This window comes from Rana temporaria, chromosome 12, assembly GCF_905171775.1.
Source record: "Rana temporaria chromosome 12, aRanTem1.1, whole genome shotgun sequence".
Classification (NCBI taxonomy): Eukaryota; Metazoa; Chordata; class Amphibia; order Anura; family Ranidae; genus Rana; species Rana temporaria.
The window spans coordinates 81,820,922-81,837,093 of NC_053500.1; positions in this window are offsets into that span (position 1 = coordinate 81,820,922).

Consider the following 16,172-nt stretch of genomic DNA (forward strand, 5'->3'; position numbering starts at 1 on the left):
TGTTATTAACTAGATTTAAATAATCCAACTTAAGTCAATATACAGTAAAAGGAGAGTATGCTCAGCACAGCGGTTGATTACACATATGGACTCAGTAGCACAATGGTTGGCATGGCCGATCTGCCCTTTAGGCTCGCTATGCAAGCCGCTTAGGGCCCCGCAAAGCTGCGAAGGGCCCCCCAAATAACTAGAGGCCCCGCCTAGTAAGAAGTCATTTTCGCCCCCTCACACTGCTTCTCAATTTGCTGACTGCATGGGAGAAGAGGCAAGAAGTCAGCACCCCTTGCTTCTCAATTTAATGTAAGATGTCATTTCCGACAGCAGAACACCCCCTCCCCCCACTTCTCAACTTTCTTTAATGTGACATGTCACTGTCGTCAGCGCCCCCCGCTTCTCATTTTTTACGTGCCATGTAATTTTGCTTCGGGCCCCAGGGAGGTCAGGATCGGCACTGAGTGTTGGTCACAAGAACAACCTAGTTAGCGTGTCACACAGAGGTGGTCCAGTGTATACTTGTTGTTTTTCCATGTAGGAAACTTGTCCAAAGATAGAGAAATGCAGCAGCTTTGGTAATGGATAAAATCCTGTGTTAAGCTTAGAAGGATTGTAAAAGCAGACAATTGTACCACACTTTTTAAAAAGAATAATTGATATTCCTCTTTCAGGCCTCTAATCTTTTTGATTCATCTATCCCTTTTATTACAATCTCATAGGCCGCAATCAAGCTGCAGAAGTGGAGCCGACCAACCCCACACAGTGCCAAGCCCCACCCTCGCCGGATGTGCAGGAAGTGCAAAATGCCACCACATCAGGTCAGTGTCGTACAGCACAGCTTCAGGTAATACATGTAGGCCTGCATAATTTTAATACATGTTTTTTTCCCAAATTTCAGGTGTACGAGCTGTTGGTGGCAGCTTAGACACCTACAGTGCCCAGGTGCTAATTGGGCAGATAATGTCCTGCAGGGCACAAATAGAGGACACAAACATCGCCCTTGAGAAGATCATAAAGAACAACAGAAAGGTGGACCAAAACCTCAAGAATCTTATTGATGTTCTGGGGAGGGTTTAAAAAAAAAAAAAAAAAAATAGATGTAGACAAGTATTTAAAAGCAAAAATATAGTTATTAAAAAAAAAAACAATTTCTATTAAGATATTTAAAAAAAAATGAAAATTACACATTTTAAGTGTGATACAATAAATATTTTTGGAAACTCAACAATTTCTGGCTTCTTATTATATCAATGCTGCCTAAAAGAACAAATCTAGATTTGTGGTGTTTACATTGACACTGATGAGTATTTAGATACACACCAAAAAAACAATCTGCGCTCATGGAAGTTCACAGAAATAAATCAGCCCAAAATCATGGGGGGAAAACTCATTAATATGCACAGTCTATATTGAGAAAAAACAGTCCTTTTATTAAAGATCAACTTCAAAGTTAACATTTAGGCAGTCTGGATTAGATGAACTACCAACAGTGACCAGGTTGCATGTTCCACATGTAAAGAATCTCCTGCAGTCTCCTACCGTCTCAAAGGGGGTCAAAGCTCACGGCTTTGCTTTAACACACCAACCGCAGAAGGACCCAACAGTACCTTGCCAGGGCGATGTACACCGGGACACTGGTGAGGAGATGGATGTTGCCTCACCAGCTAGGACCAAGCGGTGCGGGATCTCTATCGCCTCCGTGTATGGAACGCCGGATCTCTCAGTGACTACAGCCGCCGTGTCCCGGGACACGGCGCGGTGCGGTCTGTGGACGCGGACGCTCTCCCTGTGTGAGCGCACTGACGTCACACGTCTGAGACGTAGCGCGGCTTCAATACAGGGAAATCCTGAGTGCCCTCTGGTGGGGAGATTGCAGAGTACGCTCTCCTGTGCTGGTAATCACGAACTGCTAATGAAAAATCAATAGGATGAAGTTGATAAAATCATAAAATTAGGATGGAACTTCCATAAAGAGGGGAAAAAGATTAAAATTATGTCCTTGACGACGCGTTTCGCGCTTACGAGCGCTTTTTCACAGTCAATAGGACATGGGCAATAACTTTCATTATATAGTCTAAAAAAGGGGAGTGGTATTGTTGGGAGGAAAAGGAAATAGATACAAAGGGGGCATGTACACAAGACCAAGAGCCTTAACCCCCTGTAAACCAAAAAAACAACGAAAGAAAGACTTGTACACACACTAAGCATAACAATAATGATAGTACTGATTATGAAAATTTATACACATATATACGTATTAAACGTGGAGCATCAAAATAATAATCATTCAAATATACTGTTGTCAATAAATAATGAAAGAAACAACAAAATGGCCCTAATGGAATCCTGCCATCTAGTGGCCTAAATAATAATTAGTAAAATTACATAAAATGGACATAAAACTATAAAAATTTGAAAGCTGATTTGTATAACACTTTGGGAACTGATCTATATAAAGAGGGTGCTAAATGAGGACATTGAACTCAATCTCCTCATTTAACCAACAATATTGGCCACTGATTTATAGCTATCATTATAGATCAGTGGCCAATATTGTTAAAAAACATTTCAAGATCCTCCATCTGGACCAGAGGTTGGCCCCAGTACTTCCAGCCACCCCGCAGGTCACCTTTCGTAAGGCCCGAACAATTAAAAATATTCTGGCCCCTAGTAAGATACAAAAGAAGCCCTCGGGTTCTCCCCTGGATATTAGAAGTTATTTTAACGACAGAAAGGGGATCTTTCAATGTAAGAAACGTGCGTGTTTGACCTGCCAATTTATCACTCATGGCACAGAAAATATATGCTTGCGTTCTGGCAAAATATTTAGTATCAAACAATTTGTGACATGTTCCACAGAATTCGTGGTATACGTATTACAGTGTCCTTGTGGCCTGTTCTATGTTGGTCGTACGATTAGAGCACTACGTGCTAGAATCGGCGACCACCGTCGTCTGATCAAAAAAGGATGTACGGAACACAGTGTTCCTCGACATTTTAACCACTGTCATGATAAAGATTTTAAACATTTGGAAGTATTTGTGATCGAACATATCCCTAAGGGTACACTTACCACCAACGAGAGATTCTCCCTTATGTGCAGAAGGGAGGTTTTCTGGATATATATGTTCGATTCGCTGGCACCTAAGGGGTTAAATGAGGAGATTGAGGTCAATGTCCTCATTTAGCACCCTCTTTATATAGATCAGTTCCCAAAGTGTTATACAAATCAGCTTTCAAATTTTTATAGTTTTATGTCAATTTTATGTAATTTTACTAATTATTATTTAGGCCACTAGATGGCAGGATTCCACTAGGGCCATTTTGTTTTTTCTTTCATTATTTATTGACAACAGTATATTTGAATTCAATTTGTATCTAAATACTTATACATGACAGAGGAATGATTATTATTATGATGCTCCTCGTTTAATACGTATATATGTGTATACATTTTCATAATCAGCACTATCATTATTGTTATGCCTAGTGTGTGTACAAGTCTTTCTTTCGTTGTTTTTTTGGTTTACAGGGGGTTAAGGCTCTTAGACTTGTGTACATGCCCCCTTTGTATCTATTTCCTTTTCCTCCCAACAATACCACTCCCCTTTTTTAGACTATATAATGAAAGTTATTGCCCATGTCCTATTGACTATTGAAGAGGGGAAAAAAGATTAAAATTATGTACTTGACGTAAGCGCGAAACGCGTCGTCAAGTACATAATTTTAATCTTTTTTCCCCTCTTTATGGAAGTTCCATCCTAATTTTATGTTTTTTTTAAACTTCGTCCTATTGATTTTTCATTAGCAGTTCGTGATTACCACCACAGGAGAGCGTACTCTGCAATCTCCCCACCAGAGGGCACTCAGGATTTCCCTGTATTGAAGCCGCACTACGTCTCAGACGTGTGACGTCAGTGCGCTCACACAGGGAGAGCGTCCGCGTCCACAGACCGCACCGCGCCGTGTCCCCGGCGGCTAGAGTTACTGAGAGATCCGGCGTTCCATACGCGGAGGCGATAGAGATCCCGCAACGCTTGGTCCTAGCTGGTGAGGCAACATCCATCTCCTCACCAGTGTCCCGGTGTACATCGCCCTGGCAAGGTACTGTTGGGTCCTTCTGCGGTTGGTGTGTTAAAGCAAAGCCGTGAGCTTTGACCCCCTTTGAGACGGTAGGAGACTGCAGGAGATTCTTTACATGTGGAACATGCAACCTGGTCACTGTCGGTAGTTCATCTAATCCAGACTGCCTAAATGTTAACTTTGAAGTTGATCTTTAATAAAAGGACTGTTTTTTCTCAATATAGACTGTGCATATTAATGAGTTTTCCCCCCATGATTGTGGGCTGATTTATTTCTGTGGACTTCCATGAGCGCAGATTGCTTTTTTGGTGTGTATCTGTATTATCGGTACTTCCGGGTACCATTGACTCTGCAGCACTGGTTGGTTCACGCCCTATATGAGGGTTGATATATTCTCTGGGACACTAGTCTTTTCCCATAGAGCGCTAGTGAATGTTTTTGTGTCTACTGATGAGTATTTAGTAAAGGAAAATAAACATGACACTATGATAACGTAGGAGAAAGCTAGAATGAACTAAAATTAGAAAAGAATCAAACCAAGAAAATTACTAGAACAGGGGCAGAAAAATTGGGCCTTAGGCACTGGTGGCGGTGTCACAACACTGCAACCCCTCACAGACACTGTAATTGGAGCTCAGCAAAGAGCCACATGCAAAGTATTACATTAAAAATTGTTATTAGATGCCCCTGTTAAACAGGGGCAGAAACATTGGGCCTTAGGCACAACACAACACTGCAACCCCTCAGATACTGTAATTGGAGTGCAGAAAAGAGCCACATGCAAAGTATTGCATTAAAAATTGTTATTAGACGCCTCTGTTCAACAGGGGCAGAAACATTGGTCCTTAGGCACAACACAACACTGCAACCCCTCAGATACTGTAATTGGAGCGCAGAAAAAAGCCACATGCAAAGTATTGCATTAAAAATTGTTATTAGACGCCCCTGTTAAACAGGGGCAGAAACATTGGTCCTTAGGCACAACACAACACTGCAACCCCTCAGATACTGTAATTGGAGCGCAGAAAAGAGCCACATGCAAAGTATTGCATTAAAAATTGTTATTAGACGCCTCTGTTCAACAGGGGCAGAAACATTGGGCCTTAGGCACAACACAACACTGCAACCCCTCAGATACTGTAATTGGAGCGCAGCAAAGAGCCACATGCAAAGTATTGCATTAAAAATTGTTATTAGACGCCCCTGTTAAACAGGGGCAGAAACATTGGGCCTTAGGCACAACACAACACTGCAACCCCTCAGATACTGTAATTGGAGCGCAGCAAAGAGCCACATGCAAAGTATTGCATTAAAAATTGTTATTAGATGCCCCTGTTAAACAGGGGCAGAAAAATTGGGCCTTAGGTGGCGCCTTCTGGCGGAGCCCAGAAACAAACATTTTCTTACTAGCTATCAGCAAGATCAGTGAGGAGGAAAAGGATATTCAGTCAGCAGCATAACAGGACAGTCACTCAGCATCAGCATAGGCAGTCTCTAAGGGATCTGTCATTTAAAAAAAAATATTCAGTTACATCTGCATCAGGTGCTTGGTAGCTGGTGTTGATCCAAGCCTGATTCATTTTTATGAAGGTCAGTCGATCAACGGAGTGGGTGGAGAGGCGCACCCTGTGATCGATCACAAAGCCTCCAGCAGCACTGAATGTGTGTTCTGAAAGAACGCTGGATGCAGGGCAAGCTAGTAGCTCAATAGCGTACTGTGCAAGCTCTGGCCAGTGATCCATCCTCAAGACCCAGTATGCCAGAGGATTTTCGGTGGGGAAGGTGTCCAAGTCTGATCTTGCCCCTAGGTATTCACGCACCATGTAAATCAAATGCTGGCGATGGTTGCTGGAACCGGTCATACCTTGGGGCTGCAGACTAAAAAATTGTCTGAACGCATCGGTCAGACGGCCACCTGCTCCACCACTCCTTCTGTGACTCACCGAAGCCTCAGCAACACGTTGTCCAGGAACAGGATTTGGTAATCCCCCAGGTTGTGGGAACGCATTGCACAGAGCCTTCTGCAAGGCCTCCCGAAGATGTTTGATCTTCTGCTCCCTCTGCGACGGCAAGATAAGCTCCGCAACCTTACTCTTGTAACGTGGATCAAGGAGAGTTGCCAGGAAGTAATGATCCCTCTCCTTGACACGAACACGAGGATCCTTACGCAGGCTTTGCAGGACCAGGGAGGCCATGCAGCGTAGGTTTGCTGAGGCATTCGGGGCACAGTCCTCTGGGTCACTGAGGACGTCAGGATCTGCAGCCACCTCATCCCAGCCACGTAAAAGTCCACGGGTTCCTTGGGACTGTAAGTGATCCCTTGAAGACTGCTGCTGCTGAGTGCTAGGCTCCACCTCCATGCTGCTGATACAATCCTCCTCCTCCTCCTCCATCTCGTCCTCGTTCTCCTCGTCCTCTTCCTGTGTGGTAGGCGGGCATGCAGGACCACTGTCTGGATAAAGGGGGCCTTGAGAGGTAAGGAAGTCCTCCTCTTTCTCCCTCTGTTCTGCCTCAAGGGCCCTGTCCATTATTCCATGTAGAGTGTGCTCCAACAGGTGAATAAGAGGGACAGTCTCACTGATGCATGCACTGTCACTGCTCACCATCCTTGTGGCCTCCTCAAATGGTTACAGGACAGTGCATGCATCCCTGATCAAGGTCCACTCTGCTACGTGAGCAGCCGCTGCAGCATGGCCAATGTAGAGTTCCATCTGGTGGGCATGTCACAGATTAGGCGGTTCTTGGGCAGGTTGTATTCCCTTTGGAGGTCTGTCAGCTGAGCAGTGGCATTGTATGACCTTCGAAAATGCACACAGACTTTCCTGGCCTGCTTCATCCTGTAAGCCTGGGTACCTGCCCAAGAACCGCTGCACCACCAAGTTAAGGACATGAGCAAAACAGGGCACATGGGTCAGTTATCCCTGCCGCAGGGCGGAGAGGAGGTTGGCGCCATTGTCGCAAACCACCATTCCTGGCATGGCTGGCGTGGCGTCAACCACCTATGAGCCTGCCCCTGCAGATCTGACAGAACCTCTGCCCCAGTGTGGCTCCTGTCCCCCAAGCACACCAGCTCAAGCACTGCATGGCATCTCATTGCCTGCATACCTGGGTAGCCCCTTGAACGCCTACGGAGCACTGCTGGTACATCAGCACAGGAAGAGGCCACAGAGGAAGAAGAGGAGGGGGTGGAGGAGAGAGGTGTGTCACAACCAGTAGTAGAATTTTGGAGGCGTGGTGGCGGAACAACCTCCAACACTACTGTACCTTGTCCTGCGTCCTTCCCAGCTGCCAGCAGAGTCACCCAATGGGCCGTGAAAGATAGGTAACGTCCCTGTCCATGCTTGCTGAACCATGAGTCAGCGGTAATATGCACCTTACCACTGACCGATCTGTCCAGCGAGGCATGGACATTGCCTTCCACATGCCGGTAGAGAGCCGGAATCGCCTTCCGTGAGAAAAAGTGGCGTTTGGGAACTTGCCACTGAGGTACCGCACATTCCACAAACTCACGGAAGGGGGCAGAATCTACCAACTGAAAAGGCAGCAGTTGAAGTTATAGCAATTTAGCTAAGCTAGCATTCAATCGCTGGGCATGTGGATGGCTGGGAGAGAACTTCTTTCGGCGCTGCAGCAGCTGGGGCAGGGAAAATTGCCTGGTACAATCTGCCATCGGTGTACCGATAGTAGATTGCCCGCATGTACTAGGCTGTGACACACATAATTCTACACCTTCAGTCCTATCAGTGCAAGCTTCAGAGAGGACTGAGTGTATAGTGGGGTTGGAGATCCCAGCTGATGAGGGGCAAGGGGAGGTCTGCTTTGTTCTTTGGAGTGGGTCTTTGAGGTACGCTTGCCAACAAACTGCATGGCAGGTCAACATATGTCTGGTCAAGCATGTGGTGCCCAAGCAGTGATGTTTTGACCACGCGGGATACAGTTGAGACATATGTTGCAAATAGCAGCGGTGCGATTTGATGCACTCGTTTCAAAAAAGGCCCACACCAAAGAACTTTTGGAATAACCCTGAGACACAGCAGCGCCCTGCACATGCGTAGCTCTGCGTTGTGATGCAGTCGGTGTGCTGCCATTAAGCTGGCCGCTGGAGGGCATCCTGCCTCGTTGGAGATGTGCCTGTGCCTCCTCCTCTCTCCTATCAGGCACCCTCGTAGAGTCAGTGACCTCATCATCCCCTCCCCCCACATCACTGTAGAAAACCTGGAAGTATGCTGCAGCTGGGAGAACATGACTGTCAGATTCCTGTCCTTCTTGGGCACCCCCTCTCTTTGGGTTCACGTTACTGCTGTGCATCCTCATGCAGCATGTACCCAACACTGTGTTCAAACAGTTCGGGGGACTCCTCAGGAGGACATGGTGGGGCTAGGGAAGGAGTGACTGATGCCATTGAGCAGAGGGAAGTGGACGCCTTGGCATCTGCTTTGCCAGACAAAGTACCCTGAGCCTGGGTGAGAGAGGATTAGGAGAAACTGCAGAGGACATGGGCAGTACACACCAAGTAGCTTTAGGTGCAAACTGCAGAGGACACGGGCAGTACACACCACATAGCTTTAGGTGCAAACTGCAGAGGACACGGGCAGTACACACCAAGTAGCTTTAGGTGCAAACTGCAGAGGACATGGGCAGTACACACCACATAGCTTTAGGTGCAAACTGCAGAGGACACGGGCAGTACACACCAAGTATCTTTAGGTGCAAACTGCAGAGTACACGGGCAGTACACACTACGTAGCTTTAGATGCAAACTGCAGAGGACACGGGCAGTACACACCAAGTAGCTTTAGGTGCAAACTGTAGAGGACACGGGCAGTACACACCACGTAGCTTTAGGTGCACACTGCAGAGGACACAGGCAGTACACACAACGTAGCTTTAGGTGCAAACTGAAGAGGACACGGGCAGTACACACCAAGTAGCTTTAGGTGCTAACTGCAGAGGACACGGGCAGTACACACCACATAGCTTTAGGTGCAAACTGCAGAGGACACGGGCAGTACACACCAAGTAGCTTTAGGTGCAAACTGCAGAGGACAAAGGCAGTAAACACACCACGTAGCTTTAGGTGCACACTGCAGAGGACACAGGCAGTACACACTACGTAACTTTAGGTGCAAACTGCAGAGGACACAGGCAGTACACACTACGTGCCTTTAGGTGCAAACTGCAGAGGACACGGGCAGTACACACCAAGTAGCTTTAGGTGCAAACTGCAGAGGACACGGGCAGTACACACCACGTAGCTTTAGGTGTAAACTGAAGAGGACAAAGGCAGTACACACACCACATAGCTTTAGGTGTATACTGCAGAGGACACAGGCAGTACACCACGTGAGAATACTGCAGCTAGCACAATCACCTGCCTGCCATTAAATTAGGAAGAGCTGATCTAGCTAAACTATACAGTGTATAAATATTTATACAACACCTGGGATGCATATATATCCTCTACACACTGTTAGCCGGATTCAGAAAGACTTACGCCGACGTATCTACAGATACGCCGCGTAAGTGTAAATATGCGCCGTCGTATCTCTGCACCGTACCCACAGAACTAGATACGCCAAAAATAGGCTTCTTCCGACAGACGTAACTTTCCTACGCTGGCGTATCGTGGGCGCATATTTACTCCGGACGCATCTGACGCTCCCATTGTTTTGCTATTCAAATATGCAAATGAGGGAGATATGGCGATTCACGAATGTACATGCGCCCGACACAGGCTACGCGCGGTGCGTGTAAGTTGTATGTCCGGCCTAAAGGTAGTCCATCAAAAAGCTGGTTTAACTCAGCAAAAGACGTGCACACGTCAGCTGGAGAGCAGCTGCAGAGCACTGTTACGGACGAGCTGAGCAACCCCACTTGCAGGACAACACATCTGTCTGCCAACATGCCAGGGGCAGCCATGGTCATAGCACTACTACTGTGTTCACAGGCACGTAGGAGAGCACGGGAGAGGATATACCGAACGCGCATGAACGTCTTTGGCATGGGGGAATCGGAGGTGTATCGCATCTTCAGATTCAGCCCTGATGCCATCCTGGAATTAGCCACAGCCCTGCATGATGACATCACCAGCAAGACCCAACACGCACATGCAGTGCAGCCACTGGTCAAGGTACTGGCAACACTGCATTTCCTTGTGTAGCGGGGTCATCCTGTCAGAGCTTCGTGACAGGTTATCCCCACTGGACTTATATTTTAAATTGTAAATATGTTGGACATTGTTGGGAGGCTGTGCATTGCGGGACTACTGGTAGCAGGAGACATGGACTCCATGGACTCCTCAGAGAAGCGGACTACATTTCCCGCAATGCTTTGCTTTCCAGAAGGATGTGACGTTTTGCTCAGACTGGTGGAGGAGGTCACTTAAGGAAGGGAAGTGGCGCCTTTTCGCTCTCTCGGGATCAGCCTTCTCCCCTGTGCGAAGCTGCGTACAGACACGGCTGTCCTGTTAGGCCGGAAGCCTGGGCCTAGATTTACCAAGAGACCAGCCATCCAGACAGAAGCAAGAGCCCCAGCCCCATTCGGTGTTTCTCGGCGATTGAAGAGGTAGCCCAGCTGACAACCATAGCAGTGGAGCACCCTCGTCCGGGATCTGGCGCACCGTAGAGCGACATCTTACCAGCGTGCCTTCCTTTCTGAGAAAAAATCAGGCGGGTCGGCCTGTTGCGTGAGAGAGCACCTGCTCAGTTTCTGACTGTTTGGTTACCATAGACATCTAGCACATTTCCACAGGCCACGGACACATGTTGGCCCATGGCTGAAACTTAGAGGCCTAGTTAAAATTGTTCCAGTGTTTCACAAGAGTGATCGATGCGGATGGGGGATCGACCTCACAACATTCTACTACCTAAGACATTCTGTTAAGTGATTCTTTTTCTCTAACTATTTCCTGTGGATTACAAATTTTAACATGCACCAACCGGCCGCCACGTGAACATCTACTAATCTGCAGAACTGCCCACTAGGGGCGCTCGCGAGCATAGACTAACATCTTAAGTTTAGGCGGGTGGTACCATCCTCGGGTTTATAATAGTCCATTAATTTACACTGATTGCTGATTGTTTGCAAGGGCCCTTGCAGATCAGACCGATTTATTTTTATGTATTGTGTCTATGTCAAAATCCTATGGGCCAAATCCTCAGCCAGGCGGCGTAACTTAACTTTCAGCAGTTAAGTTACACTGACTTAAAGTTTCTACCTAAGTGCCTGATCCACAAAGCACTTACCTAGAAATTTCAGGCCGTGTAACTTAAGTGCCGCCGTCGTAAGGCGGTCCTCCTCTCCAGGGGGCGTTTATAATTTAAATGAGGCGCGCTCCCGCGCCGGCCGTACTGCGCATGCGTGTGACGTAATTTTCCCGATGGGCAGCGCGCGAACGTAATTGACGCCGGGCGGCTTTGTGGATTGCGACGGGACACTAAAGTTGCGACGGGTGAAAAAAAATATACGCGCCGGGAAAACAAATAATTATTAAAAAAAATGATAACGTCGCTCAGCATGCATTCCTGAGGGAGAACTCCATGCCAATTTTCAAAGAAAAAACCGGCATGGGTTCCCCCCCCCAGGAGCATACCAGGCCCTTAGGTCTGGTATGGGTTGTAAGGAGACCCCCCCACGCCGAAAAATCGACGTAGGGGGTCCCCCTACAATCCATACCAGACCCGTATCCAAAGCACGCTACCCGGCCGGCCAGGAATGGGAGTGGGGACGAGCGAGCGCCCCCCTCCTGAGCCGTGCCAGGCCGCATGCCCTCAACATGGGGGGGTTGGGTGCTCTGGGGCAGGGGGGCGCACTGCGGGCCCCCCCACCCCAGAGCACCCTGTCCCCATGTTGATGAGGACAGGACCTCTTCCCGACAACCCTTGCCGTTGGTTGTCGGGGTCTGCGGGCGGGGGCTTATCGGAATCTGGGAGTCCCCTTTAATAAGGGGGTCCCCAGATACCGGCCCCCCACCCTAAGTGAATGGATATGGGGTACATCGTACCCCTATCCATTCACCTGGAGGCAAAAAGTAAAAGTTATTAAACACACAACACAAGGGTTTTTAAAATAATTTATTATTCTGCTCCGGAGGCCCCCCCTGTCTTCTTTATTAGCTCTATTACCAGGGGGGGCTTCTTCTTCCGCTCTCCGGGGGTCTTCTCCGCTCTCCGGGGGGGGGTTTCTTCTTCCGCTCTCCGGGGGGGGCTTCTCCGGACTCCGGAGGTCTTCTTCTATCTTCTCCCCTCTTCCGCTGTTGACTCGGCGAACCCCGGTTCTTCTCCAGCTGTCCGGTGCCTTCTTCTTCAGCGCTGGCTGCCTGCTATCTTTGTGTGTTAGCTCAATTAGTAACAGGCAGCCGGCGCGGTCTTCTGTGACGTCAGGGTCTTCTCCTCTGTTCTTCTCCCCTCTTCCGATGTTGCCTCGTCGCCTCTTGTCGCTGTAATGATGGAAGCGCGCCTTGCATCCCATTTATATAGGCATCACCGTCCCATCATGCTCCGGTAGGTACCCACTTGGTGGGTGCACGTGGGTAGGCACCCACCACGTGGGTACCTGCCGGAGCATGATGGGACGGTGATGCCTATATAAATGGGATGCAAGGCGCGCTTCCATCATTACAGCGACAACAGGCGACGAGGCAACATCGGAAGAGGGGAGAAGAACAGAGGAGAAGACCCTGACGTCACAGAAGACCGCGCCGGCTGCCTGTTACTAATTGAGCTAACACACAAAGATAGCAGGCAGCCAGCGCTGAAGAAGAAGGCACCGGACAGCTGGAGAAGAACCAGGGTTCGCCGAGTCAACAGCGGAAGAGGGGAGAAGATAGAAGAAGACCCCCGGAGTCTGGAGAAGCCCCCCCCCGGAGAGCGGAAGAAGAAACCCCCCCCGGAGAACGGAGAAGACCCCCGGAGAGCGGAAGAAGAAGCCCCCCCTGGTAATAGAGCTAATAAAGAAGACAGGGGGGGCCTCCGGAGCAGAATAATAAATTATTTTAAAAACCCTTGTGTTGTGTGTTTAATAACTTTTACTTTTTGCCTCCAGGTGAATGGATATGGGTACGATGTACCCCATATCCATTCACTTAGGGTGGGGGGCCGGTATCTGGGGACCCCCTTATTAAAGGGGACTCCCAGATTCCGATAAGCCCCCGCCCGCAGACCCCGACAATCAACGGCAAGGGTTGTCGGGAAGAGGTCCTGTCCTCATCAACATGGGGACAGGATGCTCTGGGGTGGGGGGGCCTGCAGTGTGCCCCCCTGCCCCAGAGCACCCAACCCCCCCATGTTGAGGGCATGCGGCCTGGCACGGCTCAGGAGGGGGGGGGCGCTCGCTCGTCCCCACTCCCATTCCTGGCCGGCCGGGTAGCGTGCTTTGGATACGGGTCTGGTATGGATTGTAGGGGGACCCCCTACGTCGATTTTTCGGCGTGGGGGGGTCTCCTTACAACCCATACCAGACCTAAGTGCCTGGTATGCTCCTGGGGGGGAACCCATGCCGGTTTGGATTTTACAAATTGCCGTGGAGTTCTCCCTCGGGAATGCATACCAAATGCCGTCGCTTGAATGGGCCTTTACAAGGTGTGACTAACTTTACACTTTGTAAAAGCAGCCCTAGTTTTACACTTGGCAAACTAACACTTACGGCGAAAAAACTAAGCACAAAAGCTTTGAGGATCGCCCTAAGTGCTAATTTGCATACCAGAAGAGGCATTTCGACTCGAAATGCCCCCAGTGGCGGATGCGGTACTGCATCCTAAGATCCGGCAGTGTAAGTCCCTTACAGATGTCGGATCTTCTGCCTAACTTAGGAAAACTGCTTCTGAGGATCAGTTCCAAAGTTAGAACCAGAGATACGACGGCTTACGCCGGAGTATCTCTTTTGTGGATATGGCCCTATATCTGTTGTTTTTCTGACTCTTTATATAGTAAAATTGCCTCTTAGGCCCCGTACACACGACCGAACATGTCTGCTGAAACTGGTCCGCGGACCAGTTTCAGCAGACATTTTCGGTCGTGTGTACGGCCGATCGGACAGAATTCCAGCGTCCATTTGCCCGCCAGACAGTTTTTGATCGGGCAAATGTTTCTAAACTTGTTAGAAACATGCCCGCTGGAATCCTGTCCGTCGGACATGTTCGGTCCTCTGTACAGACTTACCGTACATGTCCGAGCAGCCGCCATCCCTCGCATGCGTCGAATGACTTTGACGCATGCGTGGAAGCATTGACCTTTCAACGTCGCGCACGTCGCCACGTCATTGTCGCGGCGACGGCGCGAACACGTCACCGCGCTGTCTGTCCGTGCGGATTGTCTCTCATTTCTGTTTGATGTTGTGTACAGCCATCATACAGAAATCTCCAGGCGGGCATGTCCGCTGAAAACGGTCGGGCGGACCGTTTTCATCGTACATATTTGCCCGTGTGTACGAGGCATAACATTCAAATATATTCACTGTGTGGAGTACAGTTTCTTATTTGGCGGGACCGTTCGTCACAGCAGGTAATTCACTTTCATTATTGTCATTGTATATTGCATGCCTGTTATTGTGATTTCAGCCCAGCAGAGGTCACAATATCCCGCTTACCCGATTTCTGATGTGTCAAGGGAGGGTTAAATAGGGGTGAGCTGAGCCAAATAAGAGTAGATCCCAAATCAACCAGCGGCTCCTTTGGGGGTGTTCGCTACACTTGCAAGTGGATCTTTTCAGCGTACAAGTGGAGTCGTGGCTGGGATGTCACAATCCACCATGAGCAGATGCGTGCACCAGGTTCTCCCCGCAATCCTCACACGCATGTACCACCACATCATCAAACCCACCCACGAGCATCTGCGGGAGAAGGCAATGCAGGATTTCTTCAGAATTGACGGATTCCCACGCACCGTGGGGGCCATGGATTGCACACATGTGGCACTCCCCCCCCCCCCCCCCGTGCCACAGAGCACATATACCGCAATCGGAAGCATTGGCATTCCATCAACGTACAGGTGATAGCCGATGCCCAATGCCTCATATGGCACGTCCGCGCCAAACACCCAGGGGCCAGCCACGACAGCTACATATACCGTCAAAGCAACATCCCAACGGAATTCGAACAGAACGTGCACAGGGACAGCTGGCTGGTTGGTGAGTGACATGGGAGTCAGGCATGACTGTCCGCCCCCATGATGCAGACATCACAAGGGGCACATGCACGACTAACATCCTCTTGTCTTTTCCCTTCCAGGTGACTCGCCAGATGCACTTGGGCCCCATCTCATGACTCCATACCGGAATCCCCAAACCAGAGGAGAGAGAAAATACAATGCTGCACACATACGTACCCGTGCAGTGGTGGAGCGCACATTTGGTCTCCTGAAGTCCCGTTTCCGATGCCTGGATAAGTCTGGGGGGACCCTGTTGTATTCCCCAAACTTTGTGTGCCAGATCATCGGTGCATGTTGCATGCTACAACAACTACGCCATGAGAAAGGGCCTGGAGATTGACATATGTGATGACCTGACCCTCGAACCAGACAGTCACCCCCTAACCGAGGCTACCCGGTCTGCTGAGGGAGGAGCAGTCAGGAGATGCCTCGTGGTACGCATCTTTGCACGTTAAACACACACATTCATCATGGCACATGGACAATGCACGCATGCACACCACTGTGGTCCCTAGATCACACACACCACATCCACCTAACATTGGATTAGCCCAAGTCCACCATGCAGGACTTGGGAGCAGCAACATGGGTTCGACTCGAACACAAAGCTCATCCCTACTCAATACAGTGTATAAATATATGTACAACACCTGGGATCTATATACTGTATATCCTCTACACACTGTAACTGACTCGCCTGCCTGCCTCACTCTCACTCTCTCTCTTTCTCTCTCTGTCTCTCTCTGTCTTAAGACTCTTAACCACCGCAACACACTACACAAGGCCGCCACAGAGGCAACCTTATATAGTGTTTGGCGTGTACTAAACCCCCTGAGCCATAATTGGCCAAAGCCACCCTGGCTTTGGCCAATTATGGCTCAGGGGGTTTAGTACACGCCAAACACTATATAAGGTTGCCTCTGTGGCGGCCTTGTGTAGTGTGTTGCGGTG